Here is a 10,854-nt window from a genome sequence, read left to right on the forward strand (position 1 = left end):
ATTGAGAGTGTAATTGATAATATTACTAAAGCTTTTTAAGGGTGTAATGGACAACAACACAAGCTATTGGGAGTGTGCAAAAAGACTTTTAGATACGTTCTAAATGCAAGCTTTTAGGGCATTATTTTAGTGAATAGTGCATATCTTAACCTACAAGTACAAACTATGGATAATGTTATGTGTTGATATATCTACATGTATTGTGTGGTCCCTCACATCACCTTTATTTGATTTGTTTATGCAATTTTTTTATATCACCTTTATTTAATTTGTTTATGCAATTTTTTTATTATTCACGGAACGACTGATACAGTGATAAGCTTGAGATGGCACCATGGTGGCATTTTCATAATGACCTTTATCCTAAGTATTTTGGTGGCAGTGCTTCTTTTGTTTGGAAGATAGATGTAGATAAGTTTTATATCATAGAATTGAAGGAAAACACTAAAGACCTAAGGTACACATCAATTGAGGGTATACTATAGGAAAGTTAATCATAATAGAAAGCACTTCTTGAATCTTTAATGCGATAAGGCTCTTTTAGATATCACAGCTAGTTTGAGGAGTGGGGAAGCTTTTGATTTATGTGTTTCAAGTAGTAGATGACCCTGTTGTGCTTATTGATAAAGTTCAAGTATTTGGTGGTACTGATAGTTCTACTACAAAAAACAACGAAGCACTAGTTAGGAAACCTAATATAGTTAGAGATGACAATGTCGAGGAAGAGGTAATAGCATCAAATGAGAGTAGTTTAGAGAGTTTTTCTTGAAGCATTGATGAATTAAAAGGAGATGTTGAAAAGGTTGAGAGAGATGAGGAATTAAAAGAAGCAGAAGTTGATGAGGAGTACCAAAAAAAAAGAAAGAAAAGGAAGGATGAATAAGAAAGGTGAGAAGCATGATATTCTACTTGATGAGGTAAATAATGATGCTGACAATGTACTAGATGTAGATGGCCAGAGTCAATTTAAGAAAATTGGTGGTGATGAAAATTATGTTGGTAACTCATATTCAAATAATAGGTTTGTGAGTAAGAAAGTATTAGAAGCTGAGATATCCTCTAGACAAAGAAAGAGATAAAAGATAATAAGACTTATTATGATCCTAAATGTGAAGTTTTTAATTAAGAGTTGGGTCTAATATTTGATAATATGACTCAATATAGAGAGGAAGTAAGAAAATATAGGGTTGATAGGAGTATCCGGCTAATAATAAGACCTAATCAACCAACAAAGGTGAGAGCGAAATGTAAGGAAGGCTATCCATGATTGTTATTTGCAAAGCTTGACAAAAAAAGTCAAAATTTAATAATAAAGGTATATAATTCTTGCCACAAGTGTTATAAAACGAACAAGAATAAGTTGGTGAATTTAGAGTATATTGCAAGAGTTTTCAAGAATAGGATTATTTCTCAATCAGGAATCAAGATTTGTAAAATTTAAAACTTATATAGAGATGAATTAAAGGTGGATGTTGGAAGGATTATTTATAGGAGGGCCAAGATGAATGTTACCTCTAGGATTGTTGGTGATTATAAAATAGAATTTGCAATGCCACAAAATTATGATGATGAACTTAAGAGAAGTAACTCTATCATAATAAATTGTGTCAGATGCAAAAAGCTTGTAGATAAAAAGCTGCAATTCACACACTTTTATGTTAATTTCAATATACTAAAACAGGAAATGTTGTCAAGATATAGAAAGATTATTGGATTACATAGAGCCTTTTTGAAGTGAGTGTGCAAGGGACAACTATTAGTAGGGAATTAACACAAGTCGCACAATCAAGCCAAGTTAATATTAACTAGGGGAATTAAATATTATGTTAGTATATTGTCACCCTTAATTAATTATGGTCATAAAAATTGATGTTTTGATTGTATTTATATATATCTAACTTATTTTAAGAGTATCTTAATCTGATGGCGAATGTATATTGAACAATATTTAAGTCACTTTGGTGTTGGTGAAATTTTTTATTAGCATTTGTCTATTTAAGTTACTTTAATTTATTGGCATTTATCAGTTTAAGCCATTTTATTGGTGGAATTTTATATTGGCACATGTCTAACCTCATGTATTATTTAAAATATTTTAGTGTTAGAATGTTGGAAAGAATCCTCTGCCATGATTGTAAATCAATCAGTGATCCTCTGTCATGATTGTGAATCAATCAGTGATCAAATCTTACCATATTTAGCATAGCATGATTCTAGGACATAATTGAGGGCACAATCAAAGGTCTAATTGTTCATATTATGTACTATATAAATTCTGTAAATTACTACACAAGTGGTAAGAAAATAAAATCAGTTTTCTTCCCAAATTCAAGATGGTATCAAAGCAGGTTTCGGTCTAAAAATATAGCCATCCTGCAATAATTCTTTACCAAATACCTTTCCCAACTTTTTTCTCTCACCAAAACAACAATGGCCGACCTCCCCAGCCCGGTTGACCAATCCCAGGCAATAATTGATCCAATAGCGGACCTGCCACAAAAACTATTCCAGTTAATTCAGAATAGCCAAGATGGAAATCAGAAATCAGTGAACCAATTCACTCTTGATTCAGCACAACCACCCTCAAAATCCAATATTCTAAACGCTACCGGTGGCTCCTTCCCGGTCATCGGTGGTGGTACCGTTTCTATAACCCCCACTTTAAATATCTCCAACAGCCTCTATGTACCTTCCTTATCTTGCAAATTACTCTCTGTCAGTCAGATCACCAAACAGTTAAATTGCAGAGTACTCATGTATCCTAATTTTTGTGTTTTGCAGGATATTCATACGGGCACGGTACTGGGCCGTGGTACTGAGAAAGATGGACTGTACTATGTGGAGGAGGTCTCAAGTACTGGGTCAACTCATTTAGCTCAAGGGTCCTCAACCCGACAATTATGGCTCTGGCATCGGCGCTACGGCCATCCCTCAAGTGATTATCTTCGTACTTTGTTTCCTGAGTTTAAATCCATTGACATTCCAGTTTGTACTTCATGCGTGCTTGCTAAGAGTCATAAGAGTACTTATCATATATCCACAAATAAATCTGATACTCCCTTTTCAATAATACACTCTGATGTATGGGGGCCTGCCCCGGAAACTGTCTCCTCTGATTATAGATACTTTGTGACTTTTATTGATGATTGCACTCGTGTTACTTGGGTTTACCTGTTAAAACAAAAAAATGAAGTGGCTGAAAAATTCTGTGATTTTTTTCGCATGATTAAAACCCAATTTCACAGAACCATTCAAGTCCTCCGATCTGACAATGGGGGGGAATTTGTCAATAACCATCTCCAAACCTTTTTTCGGGATAATGGGATTCTTCACCAAACTACTTGTCCTTATACACCACAACAAAATGGGGTTGCTGAAAGGAAAAATCAACATATCCTTGAGACTGCCCGAGCCCTATTGTTTGAAGCCCAAGTTCCTCCTAAGTTTTGGTCTGAAGCAGTTGCCACATCCATTTACCTCATCAATCGACTTCCGTCTCGCGTCCTTAATTTTCAATCTCCCTTACATACCTTGTCCTCTCATCACACCATCCCTTCCCATAACCTTCCACCTAAAATCTTTGGTTGCACAGTTTATGTTCACATTCCTAAAACACACCGCACTAAACTTGATCCATGTGCTCTTAAGTGTGTTTTCTTTGGTTATGGTGTCCATAAAAAGGGCTATCGGTGTTTTGACCCAATCTCTAAACGGCTCTTCACTACCATGGACTGCACTTTTCTGGAAGAGGAATATTTTTTCCCTCGCCAACTAGCAGTGAGGGGGAGACAACGGCACAATCACCACCACTGCCAAATTGGCTTAGTCAGAGGGGGCCAGAACTTGATCATTCTTCTCTTCCTGAGTCTACACCAGAACTGGGAGACGCTGACCATCTAGTACAGTCCTCGGTCTCAACGTCACAACCAGAACCTGACACCGTAGAATATCCTAAGGAACACACAACTGAGGTATGTAAATCTGAACTTTCCCCTGGTTCTAATAACCTTACCATTGAACCCATTTCCCTTGAGGTTCCTGAAACAGGCCAATATGTCCTACCCCCTCGGAATAATAGAGGAATTCCACCCAGGAGATATGATCCAGAATTCGAGGCAGCCAGGTCCAGATACCCTGTGGCAAACGTTACCAGAGGAGAAAGACTATCACCTCAGTTGGTCAACTTACAGAAAAATATTTGCTCAGAATGGGTACCAAAGGAGGCCACAGAGGCCCAGAAGGACAAAAGATGGGTTGAGACGATGGAGACCGAGATGGATGCCCTGGAGAAAAACAAGACCTGGGAAAAATGCTGGCTACCCAAGGGAAAACGACCAGTGGGATGCAAATGGGTGTTTACCATAAAGTATAGGTCAGACGGAACGGTGGACAGATATAAAGCTAGACTTGTAGCAAAAGGACTGGCAAAACTCCTATGGATCAGAAAGTTGATGTTTGAGCTTGGATTCCCATCAAAGGGTGCAGCTGAACTCCGTTGTGACAACAAGGCGGCAATAAGCATTTCTGAAAATCCAGTTCAGCATGATCGAACAAAACATGTTGAAATAGACCGACATTTCATCAAAGAAAAGTTGGACAGTGGTCTGATATCTTTACCGTTTGTTCGATCAGAGGTCCAATGGGCGGACATCCTAACCAAAGCAGTAGCTGGACGAATATTCCATGAGGTTTTGGGCAAGTTGGGTATGCTAGATCCACATGATCCAACTTGAGGGGGAGTGTTGGAAAGAATCCTCTGCCATGATTGTAAATCAATCAGTGATCCTCTGTCATGATTGTGAATCAATCAGTGATCAAATCTTACCATATTTAGCATAGCATGATTCTAGGACATAATTGAGGGCACAATCAAAAGTCTAATTGTTCATATTATGTACTATATAAATTCTGTAAATTACTACATAAGTGGTAAGAAAATAAAATCAGTTTTCTTCCCAAATTCAAGATAGAATGTCGACAATTATAACAAGGCTTTTTTCAAGTATTTGTCTTCATATTGTTTAATCTGGAAGCAAATAACAATAATATTGATTAACATTTATGTAAACCATAAGTAAATATTGTTCAAACTAGAAGCATCCATTTGTTTCATGTTGTCTGCAAAAATAAGGGCTTATATAGGGTTAAATGACATTCAATACTATATACTTAACCTGAAAATATTGCCACATTACAATAATCATAAATATATTACTCTAATAGAAAATAACTAAAATAACACAATGGACACAAAATAAAAATTTAAAAGTTTATTTCATTACTAAATATTTTAGTATAAAACCCCTACCTTGAAATTGGATTCATAATTTATATTCCATTATAAAACACAAATAGTAGTAGGCAACTCACAATCACAATACCATTTGCTTACAAAACATAAATAGTAGTAGACAACTCAGTTCATACAATTTTTCATGTTGCTTCAATATACTATCTTGAAAAATTTAACATTCGATAAAAACCTAACAACTAGATTTTGAAGCAATATAGTATAGTAGGTAGCTTACAATCAAAACACAAGCAACAATCAACCTCCATTTACCTTCTCTCCTATTGGCATTATTTTCTTTAGCTTCATACATCCTAATTTCTGCCAATAACCTAATAATGGTATGCTTAGTATATAATACTAAGAGGGTCAAGCCACATAAAAATTCCACAAGCCACATAAAAATTCCACAAGCACCAAATTTCTATAAATTTGAACAATAATGAACAATAACAAACAATGACAAAGTGTTGTAATCTAATATGCTAATAATCAAAATCTCACTCCATATTTTTTGCACTCAAAGAACTTCCTCTCAAGATCTATATTCATCCACCTTTCTCTGTAATGACAAAAGGGAATTGTGAAATCCTCACAACTGCCTTCCATTTCTAGTAGGCCAAATTTCTTCGAGCAACAGTTAATCAGAATGGGATAGTAAATAGCTAAGAAAATATGTTTATCTCATAATCAATTCTACCTTAAATCCCTAATCTCTAACAAGGTCATTATCGAGCATATTCAATTGTAGCATGTTACTCTTTTTTTCTTTCTGTGTTACCATTAACTAAAACCTATTACTCTCTATTTGATACATGCATTCACTCTACTTGTTAATTGTGCATCTAAAGGTTTATTAATTCCACCTTTTAAGAGTTTACATTACAAGAAATTAGATAAATTATTACGATTGAATTCATTACAAAATATTCTACTTTTGTCATCAAAAGTCTATTATGATAAAATATTATTGTCACAACAATATCACTGTAACTGCATAATAAAATATATACTATGACAAATATTATTATCGTCACGAAAAAGTCATTTTTATGACGAAATAAATTAATTGTCATGAAATAAGGTGTCTTAAGTGATGTATAATTCATCACAATTTACGTTCATTTTTCATCATTTATTGTTTACATTCGTTATTAAAGATATAATATTTTACTTACAAATTATTCATTTCATTATCAAATAATTAATTTTTTTATGATGAAAAAAATTCATTATCATAAAAATTTATATATTTAATAACGTATATTTTATCATAGTTTAGTATAGATTTTGTCATTTAATTATTCATTTCATCATGAAAATTTATATTATTATTTACAAATTATAAAGTTCATTTCTAAAAAATTAATCATTGTTGACAAAAAAATTAATTATCACATAATATAACTTTTTAGTGATATACATATTGTCATAATCTAAGTATAACTTTTTTTTTTTTTTTGAATCAATCTAAGTATAACTTTTGTCATTGATTATTCATTTACTCACTAAAAATTTATATTCTTAGTTACAAATTATTTATTTTGTCATGAAATATTAAAAATTTAATGATGAATAATAAAAATTTTATGTTAATTATAACCATACTAATAAATTATCATTATTTATATTATTTATCACAATATCTATGTATTTTAAATGATGTGATTTTTGTTATTAAAATATTTATTTGCTGATATTTTTATTTTTTAATATAAAATATTAAAAATAGTAAATTTAAATTTGGATTACTTATCATTATAAATAATATAATTAGCCTGCTCAATAATATTTAATTTCAATATTAAACATAAAAAAATAACAATAAAATTATATCACTATGACAAAAGAACTAAAGAAAAATTATAAGAACATCCACATAAAGTATTCAATTTGATAGTCTAGTAAAATAACTAAAATGTGGTATATGAAATATCAATTTGCTAACATATTACTTATTCAATATTTTAAACTATTTAAACTAAAAAAATAAAAATTAATTTTAAAATTTGAACTAAAAAGTCTTCAGAGGTTTTTCTATAAAAATAAAAGCAAAGAACAAAATTATTATTTATAATAATGTGTAAATATAATCTAAATAGGAAAAATACTCGCATAATATAAACTTTGATAGATTCAGACAATATATAAATTTAGCATATAGATGTTTCTCTATAAGCAATATTTAGCCAAAATACTGATAATTATTGATCAGAGTGAATGAACGCTTCATACACATTATCAATTATCTATTGTTGAATGTGAAAGATAAAAGCAAATGTGTAAATATTAGACATTTAACTTACAAACTGTATACAACTTGGCAAATCCACTAGACTATTTTCCAACTCAATCAATCTGACCGAGGAAATTAATATAATAATAAATTAATGTAATATAAATTAGAAATATAAGTGAATAATAACTTTTTCCATATTGACCATAAAAAGTATATTCAAAAGCAGTAATTAGTCCAGAGCAAATGGGAACATCTTATTCCTTCAAAAAATTTGATTGACTTGGCATCACAAGAATTGAAAAATATTGGTAAAGATAAACTGGCCTTATTGTATTAAAAATAATTTGCTCCTATAATATTAAAAAATAAATCTAAAACAAACAAAAATATGAATTAATTTTACAAAACTAACAAAAGGAAAGAGAATTGAAAACTCCAAAAGCAAAAAAAAGAAAAAGTAGTATCGAGACTTTTTCATAAATAGGTTAGTTTCTAAATTACTACTCATTCAAATCAAATTCTGCAATATAATTTCCAACCTACGCATTCAAACAGATACTATTTGCAGATATTGGAAAAAAGATAGAATAAATGAATAATTGTAACATCCCTTTTGTAATACCCGGCTAGACTCCGGTATCGGAATTCCTACCGTCCGGTGGAATCTCGGATGTCGGAAACCTCTAGAAGGGTAAAATCATGTTTTTATAAAATGTTTTAATGTATTTAAACAAGAAAGAAATTAAGTTTTGAATGAAAATAGTCTTGAGAAGAAGACTCAGGTTCGGCCGCCGAACCTCAGGTTCGGCCGCCGAATATGCATGCACTTCGGGAGTGCTTTAGGCCCCCGAAGGCATAAGTGAGGGAAGTCCAGGTTCGGCCACCGAACATGGCATGCATGTGGAGGCACGTTAGGCCCCCGAAAGTGGCCTGGCCAGCCACCTATAAAAGGGTCCCCTTGTCTGAATGGGCGAGCTTTTCTCCCCATTTTCGACCAAGGTGAGTTCTCCGCCGTCCCTCACCGATTTTGAGTCCTTTTCTTCAAATCTTTCATGATTTTCATGAGTTTTTACTTTGTTTTGAAGATTTTTGAGCAAAGAGCAAGTTTTGAGGCTTGGAAGACTCAGGAGCTCTTTTCTCTTGGTTTCCAAGTTTAGGTCATCTCTCTCTCGATCTTCAAGAAGTAAGAGCCGATCTTGAGCTCATTGTATGTTTTAAACAAGTTTTAAGTTGATCTATGGGGTAGAAATGCATGTTTAGGTTAGTTGAACTTTGTTAGGTTTTATGTGATTATATGGACAATGTGTGTTGGAAATGCATGTTTGATGTGTTTGAGTTGGGGTTTAGGATAGTTTGAGACCCCTATGTATTGATGCAAGTGTCTATACATGATTTGAGAGAGTTGGACGCTTGATTGGAGGGTTTGGGAGGAAAGTGTGCATTGAAAAGCTGGTTTCTGCCCTTTTGGGAGAAACCAGGTTCGGCAGCCGAAAGGACTTTCGGCCGCTGAACCTGTCTGTGAGGCAAGCCTTTCGGCTGCCGAAGCCTGCCCCCGAAAATGGACTTTCATCTCTGGAGGGCACTTTCGGCCGCCGAAGGTGCCGCCGAACCTGCATGACTTTCGGCTCTGGAGGGACTTTCGGCCGCCGAACCATCTGCCGAAAGTGCCCTGTGCAACCCTCCTTTGTATGTTTTCTATGATTGTTTTAAGGTGTTTTAGAGGGTTTTTGGGGAGTATTTTTGTAATACCCGCTAGACTCCGGTATCGGAATTCCTACCGTCCGGTGGAATCTCGGATGTCGGAAGCCTCTAGTAGGGTAAAATCATGTTTTTATGAAAGGTTTTAATGTGTTTTATGTTTTAAGCATGAAAGAAAATGAGTTTTTGCATGAAAATAGCATTGGAGGAAAACTCAGGTTCGGCCGCCGAACCTCAAGTTCGGCCGCCGAACATGCATGCGTTTCGGGTGTGCTTTAGGCCCCCGAAAGCATAAGTGAGGGAAGTCCAGGTTCGGCCGCCGAACCTCATGTTCGGCCGCCGAACATGGCATGCATGCGGAGGCACATTCGGCCCCCGAACGTGGTCTGGCCAGCCACTATAAAAGGGTCCCTTAGCCGAAAACGGGCGAGCTTTTCCCCATTTTCGGCCAAGGTGAGCTCTCCGCCGTCCCTCACCCATTTTTGACATCTTTCCTCTAGATCTTTCAAGTTTTTCACTTGTTTTAACTGGGTTTTGAAGATTTAAGCTTTTGAGCAAAGTTTTGGAGCTTGGAGGTTCAAGAACCAAATCTCTCCCAACTCCGAGTTTTTGGTCGTCTCTCTCGATCTTCAAGAGGTAAGAGCCGATCTTAAGCTCGTTTTATGTTTTAAATAAGTTTTATGCAAGATCTATGGGTTAGAATGCATGTTTAGGTTATGGTTATGTTTATGGGTATAAATGTGTGTTCTTGAACAATGTGAGTTGCTTGATGTGTTGTAGATGGGGTTTATGATGGTTTGAGACCCCTAGGAACATGTATGCTTGTGTTTCTGTGTTGTAGAATAGGTTTGATGCATGTTTGATAAGTTAGGAGGCAAATGTGCATTGGGAGCCAAGTTTCTGCCCTTTGGCAGAAACCAGGTTCGGCAGCCGAAGGACTTTCGACCGCCGAACATGGCTGGGAAGGCAGCCTTTCGGCTGCCGAAGCTTGCCCCCGAAAGGGAGACTTTCGTCTCTGTCGGGCAGTTTCGGCTGCCGAAAGTGCCCCCGAAAATGCATGAGTTTCGTCTCTGTCTGGGAGTTTCGGCCGCCGAAGGTGCTGCCGAACCTGCCTGACTTTCGGCTCTGGAGGGACTTTCGGCCGCCGAACCTGCCGCCGAAAGTGCCCTGTCCAGGCCTTCTTTGCATGTTTTTCCATTGTTGTTTCATGATGTTTTAGGGGGGGTTTTGGGGAGTAGTTTATAGTTATGTTCAGGTGTGTTTGGTCCCTTATTTGAGTCCACCTGTGTAGGTTCGGACCCGAGGAACCGAGGACCCCAGTAGTGAGTTCAACTGCTTCGGTGTTGTCAGAGTCAGCCAGAGGTGAGTGGAACTAAACTTAATCTTTTAAATTAAATGTTTTATCATGTTACATGCATCATGATTATGCAATAGGATGATTGCATTAGTATTCACGAATATGCCGCATTGCATCGATTGTTGTTGATGTGGGTGAATGTTGGATGACCCAATTAGCCCATGACAGGAAGACCAGGACCCCATTCTACGGCCTGGCACGATTGTAAAGAAAGACCAGGACCCCATTCTACGGCCTGGCACGATTGTGGGACTCGAAGACCAGGAGCCC

The sequence above is a fragment of the Manihot esculenta genome, chromosome 2 (genome assembly GCF_001659605.2).
Source record: "Manihot esculenta cultivar AM560-2 chromosome 2, M.esculenta_v8, whole genome shotgun sequence".
NCBI classification, from domain to species: domain Eukaryota; kingdom Viridiplantae; phylum Streptophyta; class Magnoliopsida; order Malpighiales; family Euphorbiaceae; genus Manihot; species Manihot esculenta.